This window comes from Microtus ochrogaster, chromosome 18 (genome assembly GCF_000317375.1).
Source record: "Microtus ochrogaster isolate Prairie Vole_2 chromosome 18, MicOch1.0, whole genome shotgun sequence".
Classification (NCBI taxonomy): domain Eukaryota; kingdom Metazoa; phylum Chordata; class Mammalia; order Rodentia; family Cricetidae; genus Microtus; species Microtus ochrogaster.
In genome coordinates, this window is record NC_022020.1 from 14,012,728 (window position 1) to 14,038,982 (window position 26,255).

General features: G+C 40.5%; 1 protein-coding gene across 10 annotated transcripts in view; it reads left to right on the forward strand.

Moving 5' to 3' along the window:
- Dtna (dystrobrevin alpha) overlaps positions 1 to 26,255 on the forward strand; it is a 370,950-nt gene that overhangs the window by 132,217 nt on the left and 212,478 nt on the right. The window lies entirely within an intron of this gene.

Consider the following 26,255-nt stretch of genomic DNA (forward strand, 5'->3'; position numbering starts at 1 on the left):
AGGGAGGGAGGGAGGGAGGGAGGGAGGGAGGGAGGAAACCATTAGACAGAGACTCAGTGTTCTAATGACCCGGCCATGTGCTGACCACTAGTGAGTGTCTACTCAACCCTACTGCTTGTAGATGTGTTTTCTAAAATCTTGGGAGACTTAGAAGAAATAATGTAGTTGGTTTGTTCTGCGTGAAGGAGTACATATTTTTAAAAACAAACCAGCTTCTTCAAACGTGAGAGACCCTGGAGTGTAAATGCAACCATGAGAAGAAAGGTTTATGTCAGAAAAGGCACTCAGAACTAGTTAGGTGGCACAACAGGTAAAGGTCACCAAACCTGGAGGCAAGAGGCAGGTCAGGCTGATTTCTTCCCAGGACAAAGTAATAGATCTTGGAGACAAGAAGTTACAATGAAGTTGGATTTTTTAAAACTTAGAGTTCTGCTCTACTGAGCAGGAACACACTTGGCTGTTGTGCAAGAGAGAGGTGATGAGAAGGCACTGGCAGATGTTGATTTAAAGCATAGCACCATTAGTGTGGAAACATTCATCTGTGGCTGAGAGTTTAGTGATTAGGGCCACGGTAATAAAGTAATAAAGTTAATAAAGTAGCAGAATTGCCCAGAGGGTGGGTTGACTTCATCTGAATCATATAGTTAGCAGGACTCACAACTTCCGCTGCCTCAAAATGGATGCAGTAGTTACTATAGGAACCAGAAAAGAAGGATAACACAAACAAAACCCCCTGAAATCTGACCTAGGCAAAGTTCGTAGACAGAGAGGAGACCTTCAGTCACAAACCCTACCAGCTCATCTAACTATTTATACATGTATCTAAGACATCAAACACATCAAAGGCAATGATAAAATAAATCTAAACTTTCTGCCTTCCTTTATTACCCCTGAGACCAACCAAAGATATGGGTGTGAGCTCTGGCAGTTGAGAAGTCGTTGCAAATTCACCTGCACTAGGTTTACTTCCTTTTCCCATGAGGGCCTGAAACGTCTAACTTGCCCTTTATTCCAAGAGAGTAAGTTCTTCCCACCTTCCCCCAGAATCTCCCCAGGCAACCGTCTTCAGTGCCCTCGGTTTCCATGGTATGTTTACACTATTGCCTCTTCCCAGCTAGAGCCTTGGAATCCACCCAGAGGTTAAGTCCACTGTATGAATAAGCCTTGCAAACTAAGTGTACAAGGGCCAAGTCCTTGGAATATCCGCAAGTGGGGTTATGATCAGGCCTCTGCCCTATCCTCATGCTTAGTGTTTCCACTCTTTTAGCTTTTAGGGAGCCTCACCTTCCCCTCTCTCTAGATTCTGCTCAGGTTGATGCTCTGGGCCACTGTAACTGTGCATGTGGAGGACTTGACCTCTCAGATTTCCTTCCAAATGTACTAGTCAATTTATATTGTATTATCAGTGACTGGTGCATGTTCCATCTGACTGTATCCCAACCTGTAAAAAATATGAATTGAAGTCCTGCACTAGTGACTTATAGTGAGGCGCTCATTTAAACAGTCTCTGGGGGTTGTTGTGGAGCATATGTTAACCTCTCAGGAGAGTTGAAGGTAAGGCTCAATGAGATCATTCCTTCCTAATGCCCAAGGCCTTGGATTTAGTCTCAACAAACAAAAATGAAAACAATAAAATTCTTCCTATGAATTTATTTTCTGCTAAACAACATTTAAAACTCATCTTATTTTTAATAAAATTCAAAGTTAAAAGGTATAAAACAGCGCCGTGCCATATAAATTCTATCATAATTATTTCAAGCAATTTGATGTTCACCTGACATGGTGGTGTCCTGGGTTACATTTTTTCATAGGATTTTTGGACGTATATGGCATACAGTTTGTAAGTAAAACCTGCCATCAGCTTAGCAATGCAGCTATGGCGAAAAGCCAATTTTACTTGTACTCTTCTTAAATAATGCCCAAATTGTATTTGTATTTTTTATTATTGATCCAGATAAATTTTGTCTGATGTCTTTTCAAAGACAGAATTATCAGAAAACTTCAGTAACCTCCTGGCATTTCAAATTGCATATTTCTGCTAAGAATTTCATTTTTGTAGCTACAGATCTTCCAGTTTCTTCAGTGGTATTTCTAATGCAAAGAGAAGGCTGTGGGAAATGCTCTTGCTGTCCTCGCTTCTTCCAAGCTCTGCAGATTTTCATTTTTTCCCCTTTGCTACACTTGGAAAGCATATTTTCAAGCTAGTAATGCCCATTATAGTAGTATTATGTTTGATATACATCAAATAATTAAAATAAGTGATATCAAATATAATACTGGTTCGTTTAAATTTTTTTTTTCAAGACGGGGTTTTTCTGTATAGCTTTGGAGCCTATCCTGGCACTAGCTCTTTTGTTTGTTTATTTGTTTGTTTTAAAGTTCTTATTTGTGTTTTTAATTTATTATTTAATACTTTTATCATTTCTTTTTAAGTTTCCCCTTGCAAGTGGATGCTACGAGGGTGTAAGGCAGCTACAGAGGGCTGGGAAATGGTGGGGGTACTGGGGTGTATGATGTGTTAACACAAAGGAAGAAAAAAGGAAACGTGGAACAGGAAGGAGACCAAATTCAGTGAGAAAGAAGATAGCTTCTTTTAATTCCACTCCTGAGCCAACAGCCAGAGTCAAAGTGGGTGACTTCAGTACATAAACTCAGGCACGATAATTCTAAAATATTCACTTTGGGGCTGGGGAGAAGGCTCAGTCAGTGAACTGCCTGCCACGGATGTGTGAGGACCTGAGTTCAAACACACTAACACCCTTCTAGAAGCCAGGCACTGCAGCATGTGTGTCTGTACCCTTGGCACTTGGTAGGATAGGTGAGGACAGGTGGATTTCTATAGTTGATTATTAGCCAAACGGCCTAAACAAATGGATGAGCTCCAAGTTCAGTCAAAGAATCTGTATCAAATGGAAGAGGCTTAGGCATAGTTAAGGGGAGTGAATGACAACATGAAATTGGCAAGAGAAAAACTTTTGGAACACACACACACAAAGATAAAAAGCCATTAAGGAAGATGCCCATATCAATGGCTAGTCTCTGTACCTCCATGCACACATGTGCAAGAAGACCCGTAAGTAAGCAAAAACCACATATGTGAACCTATAATTACATCATGTACACACACAGTATACAGCTTTGTGATGCACGCCAGTAGGATTTGCTGAAGGAGGCAGAGGCGGGGGGCACTAGCTCTTGTAGACCAGGCTGGCCTTGAACTCACAGAGATCTGCCTACCTATGCCTCCTGAGTGTTGGGATTAAAAGCATGCACCACCATCACCAGACTCACTTAAATAATTTTACCTAGCATCTTCCTTCATAGTAGCAAAATTTTATGTATTTTATTACCTCAAATGTTTAATTGCATTATGAAATAACATACTATAAAAACCTAATCAATAAAACAGCTTTTCACTATACTGGACAGGCCCCCTTATTTTAATTTTTTTTAAAAAAAGAACAATTCATTTCTCCTTATGTTTTAGTTTCATCTAAACCCCCAGAAAAGTTATCAAGAAATAGCCCCGATTTTCTCCCACCACTCAAAACTCTTCTGGGTCTGAATTATTTTTTTCTCTTGCTTTCCAAGGATGAATTTCAGACTTTTCTCTGCCATCCTTGGGTAACAACTTCTTCTTAAGAACATGATGTCATTTTTTTCCCTCTCTGCATGTACAGTGATGAATGTCATCCACTTTCATGCAGAAGAGCTGAGAAGTAGGTGGGTGGTGTTTATCAAAATCCTTGCAACTGCCAGTATCTCTGTGACTTTGGGTTTTGAGGAGTTCCTGACTCCAGCCATACCACTCTGTCACACCACATTCTGACCACATTCTGAGACAACTGTGTGCCCAACTCTTGAATTTCTAAAATTACAAATCTTTCTCTGACTAGTCATGACCATTGATTGGTAAGCTACTTACGCACTTTGAGTGTCCACAGATAAGGACAGTTGCAGTCAGGCTGCTATAGAGGCTAAAACTTTAATGAACATGAGAAGTGCCTGACACACAGGAATCCCAGTATAAGAGTTATTATTGTTACTGTTTTATTTAATATCAGAATGACTTGATGAAGAGTTATAATCATTATCCACAGTATCTTCCACTTGGGGAAACTGAGATCCAATAGGATCATATCACTGTGATGAACATGTCTTGAAATTAGAAATTGAAAGTAATCGACTGATTTAACACACAGGGAGTCTGTGTGATTAATGACAAGGGAAGACAATGGGGGAGACAAAAGAGGCAGTCCGTTCTAGAAGCAGGTCACTAATAGTGTTGACTGCAACAAAGCTGGTAGATCCTCCTTAGAGCATATCTTACCCCATGCATGAACTCATTCACAGCCCGAGAGTTGCTGTGCTCATAGATGTGACGGCCTTCTCTAATCAGACACAGGAACAACTGGATCATCCTGGAATTTGCTCAACACTACTCCTGTCAATCTCACACTTTCATTTCAATGTTTGATTCATTTTAGCTTGAAATTCATGTTTTATAGTCATTATATTGTATTAATTTTAGACTTTTTGCCTGGATTCATTCATTCTCTACTTAGCAGGCTAAACGTTTTTGTTGCCAACTACCCTCCACCACCCTCATAAAATGTATTTATTTAATAAAAACCATATTGTATATCTCGTAACATTTCAAATCTAATACTCCTTGTATTGAAGAAACTGAGATTTGGTAAGCTTCTCAGGGAAGTATTCCTTTGACATCAGCAGGTCATGTGACATTGTGCCTTGTCTTAGTATGTGGTGGCACACACATAAGTAGCTTGGATATCTAGACATGGTGATTTAGGTTTTGTTTTTAACTGATCCATGAAACTTGCATTGCTCTCTTAATGGTGATTGGAGTGGAAGATCATTGGGAAAGCAACCAGGGTGTTTCCCATCGCATCTCAGCTCTTCGTAACCCTGAAGCTGCAGACTACGCTGGTATGCTTTGCTGTAGACTTCTACAGGACTCTGGGCACAATGCCTTCTCTAACAGTTCCCCAGAGCTGTTTTGGAAAAGTCCTATGCTGAAAATGCCAGAACGCAGCTTGAATTCTTGTCCCCTGTCGGGGAGAATCTTCCTGTCCGCGGGATTGCTCAGCTGTCTCATACGTCATTGAGAGCTTTAGTGGTGAGGTTTGTTTCTGTGAAGCATGCTGACTGCAGCTTGCCCTGATTTAAATCACTCCACTAGCTCCAAAGGTAAAGAGCCTCGTCTGGAAGTTTCAGCTTTTGCTGTAAACGTTTCTGCATAGAGTCTGAAATTCAGTTATTTCCATTGCTTCCAAACTCATTTTTTGGATGTATTGTTTACTTTCATTTTGATCAGCAACATGAGATTTTCTTTATGACAATAACTTAGTGTGTTAAGGATTGGTGTATCTAGAGATGGAGTGGGACATTTCCATGATTAGTAAAATGGTAAAAGCGGTGTTTGAAGCCAGGCAGTCTTGCTCACTGCAGAGTCTGGACACACATGGACTGTCCTGAGGACAGAAAAGGAATATCTAGAATTTTAAGTCAGTGTGCCTTTTGTGGCAGCAACAAGGATAACGATGCTAAATCTGGATTAAGAGAGCCCTTCACAAGCATACTGAGACACATAGTCCACTACTGGTTAGTTACCTGAAATTTAGAATACAAAGCTGGAGAAGCCCTTCACCCAGACCACAAATGCCTACTAAAGTCTAAAGTAATTTAAATGTAATATATTTAAAATAACTCTTGCAGAAATGATGGCTTTGCTCGGGAGGCAGAGGCAGGTGGATCTCTGTGAGTTCGAGACCAGCCTGGTCTACAGGACAGGCTCCAAAGCCACAGAGAAACCCTGTCTCGAAAAAACCAAAAAAAAAAAAAAAGAAATGATGGCTTTGCAATGCCAGAGATAAAGGAAAACATAAAAACATAAGAAAAGTTCAGAAAGTTGGTAGTATTGAATAACTAAAGTTAAATTCAATTGTAAAATTAAAATGAATATAAATATCTTAGGTATCAAAGAAAGGAGATGAATCTAGTACCTTATACAAGTTGTGATCATTTTGATAAAATGAAAAAATAATAAACTGAGAAGTAGAAAAGCAGATCTGAATGGAGAGGAAGTGTGACCTGCAGAAGTCTTTGAGGCCACACAAAAATCCTCCACATGTTGCTTTGATTGATACTCATGAGGAAAATCCAGACTTATCTAAATGTGTGGATGGAAAACATGACAGTGCTGTCACAGATTTTTCAGATTGCTGTGCGTGTTCTTTGGTGTATCCAAAATTGAATTGAATTTTTAGGTTCATCTGTGGTGTCCCAATGGCAAGATTTTGATTTGAAGGCTGAATAGTATTGTATTGTGTGTGTGGTATGTGTGAGTGAGTGTGCGAGTGTGTGTGTGTGTGCATGTGTGTGTGTGTATGCCACTTGTCCTTATCAAATCATCCATTGATCTAAATCCTGGTTGAGTCCATCTCTTAGCTATGATGATGATAGAGCTGCAGTGAATGTTGGCATACATGCATCTGTTTGGCTTGCTTTTTCACTTCCTTTGTGTACATACAGCAGTGAGACTCTGGGCTCCAATGTCATTCTACTGGAAACTTATGAAGCTTATGTGCCCTACAGCACCTTACTAACTTACATTCAATATGGGGTCAGTTCTCAAAGGTAAGCTGTCATACAGAATCTTAAACCACTTCAGTCATTTTGTTGTTTATTTAATATCTAGTATCTATTCAGACTCTGTGTGGGTCTTTTAGCCACGTGTTGTTTATGACGTTATGTGTCACAGATTCTTAAAGTTTATATTCATTATATAACAATAGCAAACTCACACTTCTTGTCAATATCACTAATAATCTTATTAGAAATGTTCTTTTAATTTGGGGGCGGGTCTTATATTCTTAGTAGCGGATGTAACCATTCCAAAATTCTATTTTTGCTTTTAAAAGATATCCATTTGTATCATTGCATTTCATGCTGCCATTTGTTTCACATAAGGTGACAGGTCACTTCATTTTCAGAAGGAAAACATATGAAGTGCATGGGTTTGAATCACTTTAGTTTGCCAGTCTTCTTTAAGTGACAGCAATGCCATAGAAGTCACCAGCTCAGTTCACCCTCCTTGCATGGCCAGTCTTCTTTAAGTGACAGCAGTGCTGTAGAAGAAGTCACCAGCCCAGTTCACCCCTTTGCATGAATCCTCAGAATTTATGGGCAGCTACTTCAGTTCAGATCATTTTCACATGGGAAGTCTCAGACATGGGTGTGCAGCAAATGCTTTATTAAGCTCTCCTGTAGTGGCATACAATATCAAAAAGACATATATTTGATGTTGAGACTCAGAAATTAAAAAATTACACCAAGGAAGCTGAGTGAGGCAAACACCATTTTGGTTTTTTGTTTGTTTGTTTAATCATAATGTCAGTTCTTGCAGAGAACATCTCAGTCAAGACTGCTCTTGTAATGAAGGAATCACAAGGTGACAGATGATGCTGCCATGCCAATATTACTGGGAAAGTGGTATTGAGTTCTTTGATAACATGATTCATGCCAAGAAATGCATCCAGCTATTTTTTAAAATAATCATGATTTTTATTATTTAATGGCATTTATATAAAAATTGCAAATAAGTAAAAACAACACACACCAAAATTAACAGACCCCCAAAGTGCAACTTAATGAACTCATTCACAATTAGAATGGACATTTTAAACGGAGCCTATGTCACTTGAAGTCTTATACTTTCAGTATTGAATACATTCCATACACTTATCTAACACCAAACCAAAAAAATATGACAGAATTAGAACAAGAAAACCAATTAGTTTCATACCCTCTGCATAGAGATCCTCATTCCAAATTTATCTTGTGCTGTTTTATTTTAAAATATCTCCTTCCCCGCCCACAGCTTTGAAGTCACTGAGTTACAAAATCCAAATCGTGACTTTGCCGTGAGAACAGCCACTTGTCGGCTGAGGCCTAGGCCGTTGGTGCTAGTTAAAACAAATTAAGAAGTTTGTCTGCTGGTTGTTTTGAAATGCCGGCAGAGAACTTGATTACCGATGGCTATTTAATAAAAGGAGTCATCCCGCCCAACTTCCAGGCCTCTTCTAACAGGTGCCTAGAGAAAGTAATAAAAAGAGCAAGCAATTGAGTAACCCACGACATGGCTGAAGGTCGAAAATGAGTGACACATTTGCTTATACAATATGCTACTTCCTTAATTGTTGGCATTTTCCACTTTAGATTATTTCAAAAGAAAGGAAGTAAGTGGAATTGAGCACAAATATTATGCCAAGAGTAAAGAAGTCAGGTATAGCAGCCTGAAGCAGGATTTCTCTCACCGCCTGTGATCGTTGCTATTAGTGGGACATTCTTCTGTTTACTTCTACCAAACAGGATTTAATTAAGTTCAGTTCATTGCTCCTCTAGCAGCTCTTATTAGATCTTTTATTACAGAGGCTTTAGCTGCCAGTTCAGGGGAACATTCGGCGGCGGGGGGAGGGGAGAGCACGGTATATTTCCACCCAGGAACTAAGTAAAAGAGCTCCAAAGGAAGCAAGTCTCCCACACATGAGACGGTGCATTTTCCACTGCTGTAACTAAAGAGCTGATGCTAAGAAAGTCTAAGGGCTGAGAAGACCAAGAGTGTGGCAGAGATGTCTGCTCAGCCTCTGGGATGGGCCACCTGCCTTGTGGAAATGTGCTGAGAAAGAAAGGGTCAGTGCCAGAGAAACAGAACACAAAGACCGTGGGGACCTCACCTTGGCCCTCAGACCCAGGCGAGAGTTAGCCTCCTCCCTGGAGAAAAGTATTAATCCTTTCTTCAAAAGGTTTTTAAAATTAGCTAGCATGCTATTATATATCATTATACAGCTCACCCTCCTCATCCCCCGAGCTCTCTGCCAGCCTTTAGGCTCTACCAACATTTACCCGCACACTCGCACAAACATATTCATACATGAATTCATATATATCGGCCTGGAGTCTACATATAGAGAGAACATGTGGGGTTTTTTTGTTTGTTTGCTTGGTTTTTTTTGTTTTGTTTTGTTTTTCTGAGTTTGGTTGACCTCAATATTATATTTTCTAGATTCATCCATTTTCCTAGAATTTCATCTTTCTTGACAGAAGAATAAAATTCCACTGTGCTTAGGAACCTTTCACTATCCACTCACTGGATAGTGACCACGACTGTGGCCCTTCTTAAAGGCCCAATCCCAAAATCGCAACAATGATAATCTTCAACAAGAGTTTCAATGATGTCAAACCATATTCTTTTTACTTATTGATTTTCATGCAATGCATTCTGATTGAGGTTCCCCTCCCTGAATTCTTTCCAGATTCTTCCTACTTCCCCACCCATCCAAATCCACACCCTTTCTCTCTCTCTCTCTCTCTCTCTCTCTCTCTCTCTCTCTCTCTCTCTCCCATTAGAATACAGAAAGGAATCTAAAAAATAAGATAAAATTTTTAAAAAAGCAAAAAAAGACAAAACAAATAAATGGGGGGGGGTCAAAAGAAAAGCACAAGTAGCCCAGATAGACACTGAACCCACACAAGGAAACCTCATTAAGACTGAGCTCCCAAGGTCCAGTTGAGGAGCAGAAGGAGTGAGAGTATGAGCAAGGAAGTTAAGAACATGAGGGGTTCACCCATTGAGACAATGTGCCTGAGCTAATGGGAGCTCACCAACTCCAACTGGATGAGCACGGGATTAAGCTAGTCCCTCTGAATGTGGTTGACAGTTGGGGCAGACTGGGGGGTCAATGATAATGGCACTGGGATTGGTCTCTACTATATGTACTGGCTTTGCTCAGCCTGGATGTAGGAGGGGAGGGCCTTGAACTTCCCACAGGGAAGGGCGCCTTGCCCTCTCTTAAGATTGGAGGGGGGAGGGGGAAGGTGTGTGGAGGGAGGGGGAGGAAAGTGGGAGGAGGGAAGGAAGTGGGAATTTGGATTGATAATTTTTAAGTAATAAAATAAAATAATAATTTTTTAAAAAGACAAAATTGGGAAGCCTGAAAAATAAACAAAAGCTCTCTAAGAGAAAGAAAAATAAATCCCAAACAAAACATTGTGAGACAAAAAAAGACCTCCAAAAGTACCGCTAAGTTTGTTTTATATTAGCCATCTACTGCTGAGCATGGGATTGATCCTTCAGTGTGGTTTGTATGCCCAGTGAGACTCCATGAGAGAAAACTAATTCTTCCTTAATAAGCAATTGTCAGTTGGAGACAGCTTCTGGGCTAGGGACAGGAGCTTCTGTCTGCTCCCCCTCTCAGGGCAGAGACCTTATTTGGCTTAGACATGCAGGCCCTGTGCATGCTGCCACTGTCTCTGTGAGTTTGTATGTGTGCTGATACTGATGGACCAGGAAGGCCTCAAATCATGTTCAAGCCATGACATTGTGTAAATATGGCAAAAAATATTTACTGAGCATGCATTACACTTGGCTCTCAGATAGTACTAGACTGAATATTTAAACAGCCCCAAATCATAGCTCTCAGAGAAGCCCCACCCAGCTACAACCTGCTGACTGTGGTCTCTACCCCAGAACTTGAGGTGCCCATTGTGATGGGCACAGGCACAGTTCTTCTTCAGGAATAATGAACTTGAATTATTTAAGTTCATAGAACAAATAAACATACAACTTCTGATATGATTGGGGAGTGGATGGAGGGGAAGAGTACTGAGAGAGATGACTGAAAAGGGGGGCTTTACCAAGTTGAATAGAGGCCTGATGTAAGGGAAACTTCCAGAAGTCTATAAGGATGGCCCCAACTAAGACTCCTGGCAGTAGAGGAAGCAGAGCCTGAGCTGGCCATGCTTTGATCCAGATTGATAAGTCAGAGAACCTTTATCCAATGACTGATAGAGGCAGGTTCAGAGACCCACGGCCAAACATTAGGTCAAGGACATTGGAGAGGCCTGCTGAGAAGTCCAGCAGAAGAAGGAATCATAGGAGCCAAGGGCGTAAGGGTCATTGGAGGAAAACACACAGAAATGCCTAGCCTGGCTCATGGGAACTCAAGAGTCTGAACCAACAACCAGGGAGCCTGCACAGGACCGCATATATGTGACAGCTGTGTGGCTTGGTCTATTTGTGGAACTCCTGGCAATGGGCTCAGATCTGTCCCTAGCTCTTAGGCTGGCTCTTGGGAACCTATTCCACATGCTGGATTACCTTCCCCAGTCTGAATACAGGAGGTAACGGGTCTTACAGCAGCTTGATACATTTTCCCTTTCTGATACCCATGGGAGGCCTGCCCTTTTCTGAGTGAATATGGAGGGTGTTGTAATGGGGTGGAGGAAAGGGGAGAGAAAGTGGGAAAAGAAGAGAGAGGAGGCTATGTTGGGGATATAAAATTAATTAATTAATTAACTTAAAAAACTTCTGATGCCACAGAGTCAGCATATAATGGCTAATGAAAGCAACATTAGGACAGTTGTGTGGGGTGTACATTCAGTGTCCCCTGTTGGCAGATGGAGAGAAGAAAGCAGAAGTTGAGAATGGTTTAGTAAGCTTCCATCAGAGTAGGGGCAGTTCACCGGATTGTTCAAATGTTGAGAGCAGAGTCCTAAGCTCATATATCTACAGCAAAAAATGGCGCCTACAGTCACTTTTGGTCCCAGGATCTCCCCTTAAGTACCAGAGTGAACACTGGCATGACCGGGCAGGTCTCAGCAGCTCAGCCCACCCTCAAAGGCTGGCTGGCCTTGGATTAGCTGCTCACTTAGTCTCCTCCAGCTGAAAAGGATCCTGAGGAATTAAATGAGATCATGGATATGAAACACTTAATAGAATGCCTGGCATATGGCGAAGAAGAAGTCAGTGTTAATTTCCTCTCTGACTTGCCTCTCAGTACCTTGGTTGCTGTCTCCCCTGCAGTCCTAACTAACACTTTTTGTTTATTTAATTAGTATATGTTAGTTGTGCAAAGTAAAGAAAATCATTGACCTTTCCGAATATGGTTACAATGCAATTGATCATGTCTTTTCTTTATTATTTGGCCTATTTCCCTGGGATTTGTGGGGTTGGGATTAGGATAGTAGTACAAATATTTTTTTTTCTGCCTGATCCAGTGGATTAAAATACCATAATTGTGTTTTTTAAAAGTTCCATTAAAAGCCTTCTGTGCAGATCTCTGCTGAGATCAAGTTCTCAGAAATGAGTGTTAACCTACAGTTGGGCAATCAGAGATAATAGTCCCTTTTCTATTGCTGTATTATCAGTATTGTGTGATCAGCAGCTTCCTTCTCTTTGTACCTTGAAGATTGTTCCATTCCTTCTACCAGTAACAGCTGTGTGGTTCTTTGGCTGGCTTCCCTGGATGACTCCCCATCTTAATCCAGCCTCCCGTTGTCTTTGGCAGTCTCAAGCAGAAATACATCTATGGATAGATTTGCAATTTTATTTTATGATGTACCAATTATTGTATACATTTTTGTGTTAATATATCATTCATCCTGGTTTTGTCCTGTACTGGTATCCGATCCAGCAGCTGCTCTCTGTCTTACTTCCCCTCCTTTCCTGTTCTACTGGGGACTATCACTTTGCCTGTAAAATTTAGTGTCATCAAGGAGGACCTTCACTGCCAGTGCAGACACTTCTTCTTCATCCTACAAACATCTATCAAATACTGCTCCAAACTTGCCACAAGCTAGATGCAGATTCCCACCCTGTGATGCTCCAGCCAATGTTATAAACTTGCTTATTAAACACCATGCTTTGCCCACCTGCTCTCACCTCCTAGAACAGAGGGTCCCTCCAGTCTTTAACCTCACCTAGCCTAAAAAGGACGGTTCTCTATTTTTGCATCAGATATTAAAACAGAGGACTTGTTTTGGGTTTCTTTCCTTGTGTTTTTTTTATTTTGTTTTGTTTTTCTCTGTTTCTACTATTTTTCTGGTTTGTTTCTGTTTTTCTGTTGACTTCTAAATCATTTTCATCATATAGAGAGGACATATCTGTTGTAGGAATGAATGAAATGCTTGTTCATTTCCTGGCCACCTAGACTCATAAAATAACCACACAGAAAATTTGCAATAATGTTTGGCCAATAGCTTAAGCATATTTCTGGCTAACTCATATCTTAAATTAACCCATCTCCTTTAATCTGTGTATTGCCATGAGGCTGTGGCATACTGGGTAAAGTTCCATCCAGTGGCATCTGTCTCTGGTGGGGCTACATGGCTTCTCTTGACTCTGCCTTCTTTCCCCCAGCATTCAGTTTCGTTTTCCTTGCCTAGCTAAACTCTACCCTATCACAGGTCAAAACAATTTCTTTATTCATTAACTAATAAAAGCAATACATATACAGAAAGACTTCCTATATCACATATCCATTTCAGGAGGCTTGTTTGGTTTTGTTGTTACTGTTGCTTGGTTTGGCTTCTTCTGATTTTTTTTAAGAAGAACGTTGACATTTTATTAGTCATGTCAAATTGTGTATTTGTTCACTGAAGACAAAGGTTTCACCAATAACTGAATATCTCATATGGTAAAAGACACTGACTGTCATGATTAGTAAAACTCAACATGAAGATCAATGCACATGTAGAAAATGTATAGAAGTTATAGAATACAGAGTGCAAGCTCAGAGTAACAGTGAGGATGACTTTAACTGCCTGCTAAGGACTCAACAAATTCTGTGCCTGAAAATAACTATAATGATTCATTGTGTTATAGCTAATACTACTTATTAAACATTGTCTTGCCCACTAGTTGATCAAATAAAATCTTCGGTATAATCAAATATTGGAAACTGTCCTCTCCGATACTGGGAACTCACCATAGAACTTAACAGAGCAATATATGATAGAAGAGATATTTCTGAATGTTAGAAAATTCTTCCACTTATTGTTTTTGGCCTTTGCCAATGCTCTCTGAAACCTGACTAAATTGCTCTCTGCCCTTTCACATGGTATTCCTTAATGCGTGTGACCACAGCAATCATTAAACTTGGCCATTTCTGAGAACAACAGTATGAAAAGTTAGCCTATCCAATCCTCCCACTTACAGCAGAAGACTTTACTGGAAGAAGCCAACCAACCCCTTGACCAAACTCTCTCCCTTCCATCAGATGTCATTGCATCTGGACACTATGGCCCAGTTAACCAAGCGCTTTTAATTTGGTTCTGTGTTTTAGCATAAGTAATTTGATTTGTGACTTTAGTTTGGAGAGGGATAGTAGAAAGAAGATTCAGAATGAATGGACAAGTGTTGTATAGTAGAGACATAGCAAATTATATCACAGAGTAACTTATTCATCTTTATACTGGGAGAATTAAAAAATAATCCCTGCCAAAGAATCCAACTGAACAACATTCTGGCAAACTTTCACCCATCTATAGAGGTATTAATATTCTTCCTGGGGCTGTTATTGTGTACGATCATAGCATCTCCAGAACTCTTGTTAGTAGCTGCGTCTCAAACAATATGTATGGGTTGCTGTAGTTTGTTGCAGGCCACTGAAGCATTCTGGGAACTTGGTGCATCTGTAGCAGAATCAAATGTATCCCCATGACAAGAATGAATACACTCAGGACTGACAAAGGGACCTTAGAAGTTGCCCAAATCAAAGGTGAGAGTCCCCACTCAACCGACCCTTGTCCTCTATGTTGGGATTGTACAGGTCAAGAGAAAGGCTTCTGATTTGATGACAAGCATTTCTTTACTACTTAGAGCAATTTTATAAAACATATCTATATTTGTTACATGTTGGATTAGGGATGTCACAGCTTGTGTGTGGAGATCAGAGGAGAACTCTGTGGAGTCAGTTCTCTCCTTCCACCTCGACACAGATTCTGGGTATAAAACTTAACCCACAGGCTTGTGTGGCAAGGGTCTTCACCTACCAAGCCTTTTCCCTGGCCTCTGCTTGAATGCTATTTGAGTCTACAGTCTTACTGCCTCGGAGGAGGGAACTCAGTGCCCTGACAGGAACACAGCTTCCCTTCGCTCCAGGCAGGCTTTCCTGGGGAATCATATTTCTTGACTGCATGCTAAGTAGCTTTATCCACAGAGCTTCTACCCTCCCAGAAATGTCACAGCACCACCCTGTTCCTAGCTTGTCATCACTCACCTGGAACCCATGCCTTAAGAAGTGTGCCATAGTTCAGTACAGTCTGTTTCAAAACATCCCTGGGTATTAAGTTCAGCTAGAGCCATGATTGGTGACTATTTCTGGCAGCATTCTTCTCATCTGGGGACATGGTCAGTCTTTAGTGAGCAAAGGAATGTGAACACCAATATAGAGTTCAAAGTTTATCATCATCTCAGTGACTCAGGGCATCTCTGCTTGCAGCCACTGGTGCCAGAACTCTTGTTTTTGCTTATGTTGAAAAATGGAGAATACATTTTTCCAGTTTTTAATTTAATGTTAGAATTCATTAAAATACATGTGTTTATATTCCTATGTTCTTAAAGTATGATGAGAATCTACAAGGATGGCTCTTGATGGGCAGTGGCGTCTCTCCAGTTCCTTAATCTCAAATACAATATGATGAAAGACACCTCAGCTATGTGCTGCTTAATTTGATTCTTATTTATCTTCATTCCCACAAATGGTATGTCTTTAAGAAAATATCTTTATTTTTATTTCTTTGCAAAGAACCTTCAAAAGTATATTAAACTGAAATGTTGGCACCAAAATCACTCATTTCCACAATTTCATTGTCTAGGCTATAGGCCAAAGCATCTGAATTGCATATCATTTTTGTCTTTAAGCATAATTTTTATTACATTATAAAAAAAGAAACAGGATTAAGGCCGAGCTTGCAGCTCTGTAGTAGCCTAACTTGTGCAAGGCCCTAGAGAATCCATTCCCCAATACCACAAAGGGAACTAAACTGTGATAAAATTCTTAACTTTCTTCTTTGCTCCACTGTTTAAAGTTAATTGCCAATATTAAATCATAATATAATTGTATTCACATTGAATGTTCTGCAATTGCATAATTTGTTGAATCCACAAACATTCTTAAGTGTTCTCTTTCAATACCTGTAAAACAAAATCAGTTGGTGGGGCTGGAGTGTTGGCCCAGTGGTTAAGTGAACTCGCTCCTCTTGTAGAGGATCAGAACTTAGTTCCCGGTACCAGCGTCTGTGTCAGGCAGCTTATGATCACCTGGAACACCAGCTCTCGGGGAACCAACAGCCTCTTCTGAACTCTATGAACCCCTGCACTCATGTGCACCTACCTGTACATAGATATACACATAATTCAAAAGTAACAAAAGTAAACCTTTAAAAAAAAAATCAGCTTCTGTCCCCCAAAGCTGAATGGCAGCACGCCGCTTCTCCACTCTTAGCAGGAGCCTTGGCGCCTGCCTCTTTAGTGTGCGTTCAGATGCTCTCCCCCAATTGTCTGCCTCTCCCCATGGCCAATCTGATTATGGCAGATAAGAGGACGGGGGAAAACAGATATTTTAAATCCACAAAGAAGCCAAACTCCATCAGAGGAAGTCGTTTCAGGCTCCCTTTGCCAGATCCTAGCCTGTATCCAATCGTCCTACTCACTCTGGAATTCCTTGTAAGCTCTGATGATGTCTACACAGAGATGAAACCTATAAAGAAACAAAGGAGAGGGGGGCTAAAACGCCCACAAAGCTGTGTGGAGCATGGGGGGTTATCACTATTAAAAGGATCTTTTTGTAAGTGCTAGTTATTTTGACAATTTGTAACTTTGTTAACTGAAGTATTGAGAGAATAAACTTATACCATAACTAATAAAATAACTGAAGTGCTGGAGATGGCTCGGGGGTTAAGAGTGTTTACTGCACTAATAGGGCACCCAAAGTTACTTCCCATTACCCACTGAGGCAGCTCTGTAACTTCAGCTTAGGGGAAATTTGACACCTTTGACCTCTGAGAGTACCAGCTACACACATACGCACATTCACCACACACACACACACACACACACACACACACACACACACACACACAGTTTAAAGTGAAATTTTGAAATGATTTTCTAAAGACCGTAGATGAAACATGACCATCAGTTCAAAAGGCTGTTTGGACTACAGATTTTCCAGCGTCTCCCAAATCCTACAAGGGAAGCAAATGGCTCAAAAGGATTTTTGTAGTCACTTAAGCATCTCTGGATTTATTTTTGAGCTCAGATCTCTTTAGTCACTGTAGATGTGTACTTGCAACCCTCAGGAATAGTCCAGAAATACACAACTTAGTGCCTCACTTCAGAATCAGCAGAGGACATCACGATTTTCATTCCATTTCACCCGGTCTTTGGTCTTCAGCCTAATATGGATATAAAATGTATCTGGCAGCACCGTTTCCAGTGTTCCTGGCGCTTGCCAGAAGGCTTAGCCCTTCACACAAGGAGCTCTTTATTTCAGTAAATACAAAAGGACGTAATACTCTAAACAACTCGTCACATTCCTTCCAGTGTCCCTTGGACCCAAGAGCATAGTTTAATGTATACTATGCATTTGACTGTGTTTTCAAAGTGGCATTTTTTTCTTTTAATTGTTGCCCTTTAGAAGTTCTTTGTACACAGTGCTGAGGTTACAATCCAGTGTATTAACTTTTATCACTTTGACACTGGAAGAGAATACTGTCCTTGTCCAAATTTCTCAAGCTTATTTCTTCCATAAATTTTTTTAACATAACATTCACATTGTTATACTAAGAATAATAATTTTTTTTTTGGTTTTTCGAGACAGGGTTTATCTGTGGTTTTGGAGCCTGTCCTGGAACTAACTCTTGTAGACCAGGCTGGTCTCGAACTCACAGAGATCCTCCTGCCTCTGCCTCCCGAGTGCTGGGATTAAAGAAGAAGAATAATTTTTATAAAACTGGTCTATAGCTTATAGATTATGATTGTGGAAGATGTTGACATATTTTTACACTGTGTGGAGATCTTAGCTGAATGAATGATTTAATTTTCGACGTATTTCTAATCCTCAATGCCTGATGCTATAGTGACCTGGATACAGCCACTACAGTAATGCTCATGACTACTAACAAAATGTGTGTATGGGTCTTTGAGCATGTACATGGTATTGCCAAAGTCTGGAAAGTGCTATTAATCTTACCCTAGAATGGAAGCAAGAAATTGAGAGTTACTGTTGACATGGGGAATATGAAGATTTAGGCTCTGAATTAAATAAAGATATTAAATTCAATAATAGAGCAGACTCTCTCAATTCTATATATGCTGATTCATGTTAAAATCTACTCATTTGTATCTCTAGATGTAGATACAGGGGATTAAACCTCAATGGGTATCAAATGTTGTATCTGTAGTAGATATGTAGGAGGATGAAAAAATTATTATAACACAAGAAACGAGCTCTGAGAAAGCAATATCCAGAAGATGTTATAGATGAAAATGGGGGTCTCTATCATTTCCCAGTATTTTCTGAAAGGCCCTAATAGGAGAAAACTCTAAGAGTGGGAGACCAAAAACACTCCAAATGCTTCCTCGTCTCTGGTGACTTTAAAATCTGATTCATATCATTTACTTATTTCCTATTCCTGTGGTCATTTTGTGAAGAATTGTATCTGATTTGTTCATTATTTTTTCTAGGAAAATTTCAATCACATACTCTACTAGTTTCAGCTAAATATTAAAAATTAGCTAGATAAAGAAACCCCTGCTTCCTATTTTTGCTTTTAAAAGAATCATATGGTCTGTTTTTTTTCCTCAGTAGATGATGTATGTATTTACTTAGCTGACAGTTCTTCAAGGGTTGAGTTTTTGGTTCTTGTGGATTTGGGTGGTTTTTTGTTTGTTTGTTTAGTGTCATTTTCAAACAGGATCTCATGATGTAGCCCAGACTTTCCTTGAATTCAGAGTCTTCATCAGGTCCACAGAGTCCTAGGACTGTAACTATGTGACATCACATTAGTGTTGAGAATTTTAGGTCATGTCTGATTCTACTTCCTGCTTCCTCAGCAACCCATAACCTTTAATTCTTATGTTAAAAGGTTGTTGTAATGGGTTCTTCATAATGACTCAAATAATAATATAAAATTCTTCATTAGATGATAAATGTTCACACTGAAAATTGCACATTACTTGAATTACTGTTAGGTCTGTAATACTCTTAAATGATGGCTTCTAGAATTACCAATAAACTTGCTTTTAGATGAGCAGTTTAAATTTAGAAGGATATAGCTCACATAAACAATAAGAAATTATGTCATATTTTATACATTATTAGGGATAAAGTTTTTTTTTCTATCTAGTGTTAGTTATATAATGCCCATAGTCACTCTTAGGTATTAGGTAAATGCCATACATTGACTAGAGGATTATTAATAGCAGTTTCAACTTTTACACAACCTGATTTTCCACAGGTTTTTGTTGTTTGGATTAAGATGCATATTTTAAATTGCTTCTATTTTAAAAGCGTTATATCATCAGTTATCATTTCGTAAAAACAATTTTTTTTAAAGCATGGTCCGTGCATTTAAACTGTCTATTGTTCTCTACAAATCTCCACTTGCAGTTAACAAAGTTAATGATTGAAAGGTCACAGAATTCTACTAGGATTAAAGATATTTGACTTTTATAGACCAAATGTGACGGTAAGATGAGCTGTACTTAGTCCCCTTTGCAGAAATACACATAGAATACAAAGTGGGATGGCATTGTGCCTCTGTGACTTGTATCCTTAAATTCCAACCTTAGCTAATCCACACGCATGAAAGATTGCAGGTAATAGGGTGTGTTTCCTCCCATACCCAAGTTATCCCTGACCAGCAGGAGGTGCTTCTCCATGCAATAACAGCAACAAGGGCCCTTTCCTTTTAGAATTTTCCCATCTTCTAGGAGTCCAGAGTCCTTTGTTTCTAGTCCAAAATCTAAAGACGAAATTACAGTGAGCATATATGGAAGCTTCTAGAGGGCCAGGTATAGAGACCGCTGCTATCACCTGTATGCACTGTCCTTTGACTAGAAATGTATCAAAAGTCTTACTGCATGGGAGCCAGGAAAATGAGAGGAAGAAAGCCAGTGGTCCTTCTAATCCTGCTGATTCACTTATTTCTAAAGCGGGGAAAACACCAATGCATTTGTGACTGGATTTACAATTACTTCGGTCACTAAAGCACTTAGAAAACTGATCAGATTTTAACTTTGTACCTAAGTCTGATAGAGCTCACACCCCCCAAAGAAAGGACTCTACTAAACAGATATATGGATAAATAGATCATTCATTGCACATGGAGTCTAATGTGAGTCACATGAGAGCCTGGCTGGGCCTTTCTGTCTTAGAACAGTTGACTGATGCCTACTAGGTCCTCGACCATATTACTGAGGTCCAGGCCTACACGAATGTATGAGTCTGGAGACAGGGAATCAATTTCATGAACAAAAATAGTAAGGGAATTTAAGTTAGCTTGAAGCAAGGGAAAATTTTTCTGACAATAAATCCTGAGGCTTAAGATGGGAGCTGAGCTAGCAAAGAGAAGAGGTGCATGATGGGCAAGTTTTCAGGAGGACAGAACAACATAGCAAAGGGTGTGCCGGGTTTAGTTTGGCACATAAGGAGCATACAAAAGCCAGTGTTGGAGGGACACGGGGGGTCTGAGTGCCGATGACGGGAAGGAAGCTAGCAGAGCTGGCAAGGACTTACATGACCCATGTGGCCTCTCGGTCTTCTCTAAAGGCACAAGTGGGAAACCTATAAAAAGCAAAAGAAAGGAAGGGCAAAGCGGTCGTGTTTTCCTCCAGCACCAGCTTTATGTGAAGAAGGGGTTGAACTGGGAACTGAGTGAAGGTGGAGAGACTACTCAGGAAACCATTTTAAATATCCAAGTGAGGTGACTAGTACAGTGTGGAGGGGGGAAGGGGAGCAGCAAAGTGACAGCCAGGCAGGCAGGGGTTTGAAAGGGACTGTGTAGACCCGGAGAGTGGAGAGAGGCACGCATATGCGTACTCATGCGGCTTTAGGGCTTCTCGTTCCACTCGCTGTTCTTCTATGTGTAGATGCTGCCGACCTGTCCAGACAACAAATATTGCTTCCTCCAGATCCTTTCGGAAGCCAATATTGCTTCCTCCAGATCCTTTCGGAAGCCAATATTGCTTCCTCCAGATCCTTTCGGAAGCCGCATCCCCATTTCGGATTAGCGCAACTGCTGGGCATTAGGCATTCCTATTGGAGCTACTGTCTTGATTTGTTTCCCTTTTTCTTTGCTAAAAGAAATGAATTAGGGCTGGACATAATTTACACCTGTAAGAACAGCACTTAGAAGGTAGAGGCCCAAAAATCAGCTCACCATCATGTCGGCTACATACAACTTCATGTCAGCTAAATAGTAAGTTCAAGGTCAGCCTGGACTATGTGAAAACTTATCTAAAATTTTAAAACTTGACTAAAATATTATTTATTTATCCTATAAACAAATATTAACTAAAGTAAATTATGTAAATTCATGATTAGAGTGGAGGATTCTGGAGGCAAATGTCTTCAAAACAGCCTTAAAAATATTTTGTTAAAATTTCATCTTTAATAATGTACTTTTGAGACTGGAGAGATGTCACAGCAGTTAAGAGAAAGTACTGTCCCTGCAAAGGAAGCAGTTTGGTCACCAGCACCTACTTTGTGGCTCACAGCGGTCTCCAGCCCCAGGGCAGCCAATACCCTATACTGGCCTCTCTGGACACCTGCAATTATGTGCAACCACATAGAGACACATGTATTTTTCAAACATTTAAAAATATATTCATAAAAGCTAAGTTTGGACCATCTTTATATCTTAGGGACATGGTCTTATTGATTCTGCTTAGTTCTTTGCTTTAAGTTTAGGAAGCGATCCATAAAGTGTTCCATTGTTGAAGTCATCCCTGAAGCCAATGCCCTGCTCAGTTCTTCTGATTCATGCTCTGCTGGGGTGTCTCTGGATAGGCTCCCGCCTCCATTCTGCTCTGCCCCCTCTTCCTGTCCTTCACTGGTAGATCTGTTTGTTTTTACTATCTAGAAAGCAGACAGCATCATGACTCCCCAGGGTAAGTGTTACTTCTATCTACTTATTAGCTCTTAAGAGGGTATGCTCATTTGGGTGAAAGAATATCCTGGGCTCAGAGATGAGCGGAGCTGCTTCTCACAGGTCCACATGCTGCGAAGATTTGGCAGCTTTCCTGAGGGATGGTAAAGTTGTGGCCAAAGTAATGCTTCCGGCATGTTCCTTCCCTCATTCTACTAAAATAGAGCCTAATTTCCGGGACTCTCTGCCAAAGACATTTACATGTGTTAAATGTTGTTCCAATTTTAAATAGTTTATGTGAATAATTTTCACCTCAAATGCACTATTTTAGCTACAAAAGAGTAGAGAAAATTCTTTAATTGCCTGTTACACTATAGAGAAAAAATACTATAGAAATAAAGATTTTTATAAAATGTTTTTTATTATTTTTTACAAATAGCTTATGCTTACAATCTTACCTTTCTAATTCTTGACTATTAGGATGCTCCTTCTTTTTCCTTTCTTGTATACCCCAGATTAATTTTCATTTGCATTCTGATTTAAAGTCTTTTTCAGGAATCTTTACAATTCTTTTTTCCTCCCAGTTCTCTTTAGTCACACAGTCTTCTCAGTTCAATATTATGCTGTCTCTTGTCCAACACATAGGATATGAGGAAATCTTAAACTCCCTTTGTCGAACTGACTTCACTCTGTATCTTGAAATAGGGTATGATATAAACATGGCATTAGTCTGAAGACAAATTTCAATGTTTTTACCATTCTGGGCACGTATTTGCATTTTTACTTAACTCCAACTGGACACTTGTCACAGGGCTATAAAAGGGGGCCATTGGGACTGGAGAAATGACTCAGCAGGTGGCTTCTGCTCTACCAGTGGGCCCAGATGCTATTCCCGGAACCCACGCTGTACAGTTCACAACCACCTGTGATTCCAGCTCTAAGTGATCTGGCCTGGTACCCTGTCCTAACCTCTGCCAGCATCCCATACACACATATAGACAACTAAAACCAGAAATAAACCTTTTAAAAAAGAAACTAAGAAGAGCCCAAGACCTCTGAATAAAGTCACGTGTGCAGAAGGATTCCAGAGTCAAATGGCAGGTGCCTTTGCCTTTGAGAGGTCACTGCAGCGATCTGTGTCACACCGCTTTCAGGCAACTGGCCCAGAGGATCAAATACCCACTTCCTGAAAACAGTATTACTGAAGAGAAAGCCTTCGCCTTATAAGCATCCAGACTTACGGCCAAAAATTAAAGAAGTACCTTTTAAAACATCCAAAGTGTCAGGCATGTCTTCTATAACAAGGGGCAAGTACCAGCTATGTGGATCAGCTCAAGAAAGAGACTCAGGAGCAAGAGTGTGCTTCCCTTTTGTGGCCTTCCCACACCTGCCTTGAGCCTGCTTTTCCCCTTGGAACATGATCTTTTTATAGCAATGATGGTAATTAGATCGTGTCCCTTTTAGACACTCTTGGTCATCTTTAGACTTGTATCCAGTATCTCTACCTCAAAATAGAATGAAAATTCAGTTTCTTAGCCTGTGATTTTGCTGTTCATTTTTCTAGAATGGAATGAACCTTTCCTGGTCTTGAAGACGCCATCCCGGGCCCTGATGGCAGTTACTGTGTGTCCATTCTTATGTCCCTTAAGAACAGAAAACCAGTGTGTAGAGTCAGATCCTCAGTTTTGCTGAAATGGTGTTTTCTCTAGTAAAGTAGCTGAAGGAGATATGCCAGCAGAGTAGTTTTCTTACCATAAGATAAGAATTTGCCTCTTAATCATAACGCATACTAGTAATTTATTACAAGCCTAAGAATCCTAAGTCATTTGAGTGTTTATTATTATTTTAAATCTTCTCCAAGTGATACTATTACAACATCCTCTCATGAAGCCAAAGTGCACCCTTTGCATCTATGATCTGCTTCTAGAAGTTAGTCTGCAATCACCTTTTACATAGGCTTCATACCTTCTTCCAGAATACCCAGTTTGAAGTCATTAGTCAGGTAAGTGTCTAATACTCATCCAATCTGTTTCACTTATTTAGCTATGAATATTCCAAGTACTGGGGTGGATAGTGGGAATGCAGCAACAGATAGACAAGGTCTCTGACTTCAAAGATCTTCCATAAGCCAGGAAGACTGGTAATATTTAGGTGATTACTACATGATGCAAAAGAAACCTGCAGGATGAAAAAACAACACAGTAAAAAGAGGCACAGCACATCCGGTGGTCTTTTTGCAATAGTGGTGTTACCATTGGCACCAAAAGATGAATCGGGCTTGGCTAGAAAGAAGGACTGGAGAAAGACAAAAGCAGAGAGATCACCACCAGAAGAAAAGGCCTGAGTAGTGTGAGGAGGTGAGGGAAAGGCTATTCACTGATGAACCGGCAGAGACTCCAGAGGGGTGGAAAGGAGGAAGAAACAGGGACATCCAGAGGTGCCAAAGCTGGGAGGACTTTGTCCTGCAGTCACCTCTGGGATCATTGATGCCTTCTCTTCACCAATCCAGAATCATTCCATCTTAGCTGTGGTCTACGTGCATAAGCCTAAACCGCTTGGCAATTATTTCCTTATATCTCCCACCAAGAGTGTGCTCCTTCGCTGTCTCCAGTTCCTGTTATCAAATCCAGAATGCATTTACTGGTCAGTGTCTTCTCCAAAATCTGTTCATGCATTCCATCTACAATGGTTATTGCCTTGCAAAATACATGGTGCCATGCACCCTAGCTGCTGGGAAGACCTGCTGATGCCTCCCCTGACATAAGCTCCTCTGCATTTCTGCCTCCTCTTAACGTGCAGTGGGTGACAGATACCGTCATCTGTACAATGCCTGGTAGCTCAGTTCTTGCAAGGGTTTGAGCCTAGCTGTACTCTGTTCTAGAGACTGAGAGCCAGTCCCATTGTTTTCAGCAGGGGTTCTGTTCACACCTCAGTCTAGAAGCTCAAAATAACTAATAAGTATTCCAATACTAAATGTATCTGCAACTGCATGGGAGTCCCCTTAGTTAGGACATTCTTAATGAGCCCCCGTTGGCAAGACAAATCAACTAGACCATTTGTTTCAAAGTCATTAAACTCGGATCTAATACAATTTCTCTTAAAAGTCTCTAGTTCTGACGGGATTCCCGGGATTAGCCGGAAATGTAATAAATTATAGGGAATCAAAATAAAAGAACAGCTGAGACTGGGGAATGCAGAAAAGAAAAAGGCTTACATTAGTCCAGAGTGAGGAGTCCTCGGGCCTAGTGCAGCATGCTCTCTGCCATAGCTCAGGGGTGTGTTTACTCGTGAGTTTAACATTTCATTGTAATCATGGCAAGTCTAAGAAAATGAAGTAGACTTTTACCAGTCGATGGTAACAGCAAGGCCCTCCTTTTCCCTCCCGCCCTCCATGGTCCTTCAGCTCCCTCGCCCCCTCCCTCTTCCTCCCCCTCTCCTTCACCCTGCTTTTACAGTTCTCTGCCTGAATTTATGGCCAGTACTTTCACTAATTGTGCCTGCATTTCCTAGCCATGCTCTTCTTGCTTCCAGCAGGTTCTATATTTCATAGTAAGTTTTAGAGTTGAATCCTAATTGCCTCCACAGTGACTAGGATACTAGAGGCTTGACCCTCCCCAGTGTATCCTGATCTATATGAAGGACAAGGAAAAGCCACTTCCAGTGAAGGTGTTTTGAAGACCACAGAGGAGTCATACTGAAATACCAGGGGTTGTAGAATGGGAAGCGATAGTCTGTGTCTTCCATAGGTATTCTTCTGCTGTGGTCGCTGCCCTACACCCAGGGGAGCTCAGCTGATAAACCTGCTAGACATCAGATGAACTATTGGAGGGGTCTCCTCTCTTGTCCATGGCAGACAATTGCTAAAGCCAACATTCAGAGTATTCTTCAAGAGGAAGTGCTGGGAGGATAAGGTGTTCACAAGGAGCCATGGGTTTATTTACAGGTTGGTTTCCCGTAAAGCATCTGGTCCCCTGCTTTGGTTTTCTCATCCCAGCCAGTCTCCTAGGGGCTCACTGATGTTTTTGAATAACTGGTATGATAGAACCTGGTCAAAAGGAAGGGGTTTTTCACTTTAGAAAGGACTTCGTTTTTATTTATTTACTTCCTATCTCTTACCCAACTGGTATTCTTAGAGCAATTGCCAGCAATTGGGTGATGCTTGTATACTGGGCACAGTGCATTCATTATCTATATGAAAATTCCAGACCACTCAAAGAAATCACAGTTAAAGATGAGCAAACACATCTAAAGGAAAGAAATAACAGACTGATGTAGTAGTAGGAGGTTTTTTATTTTTT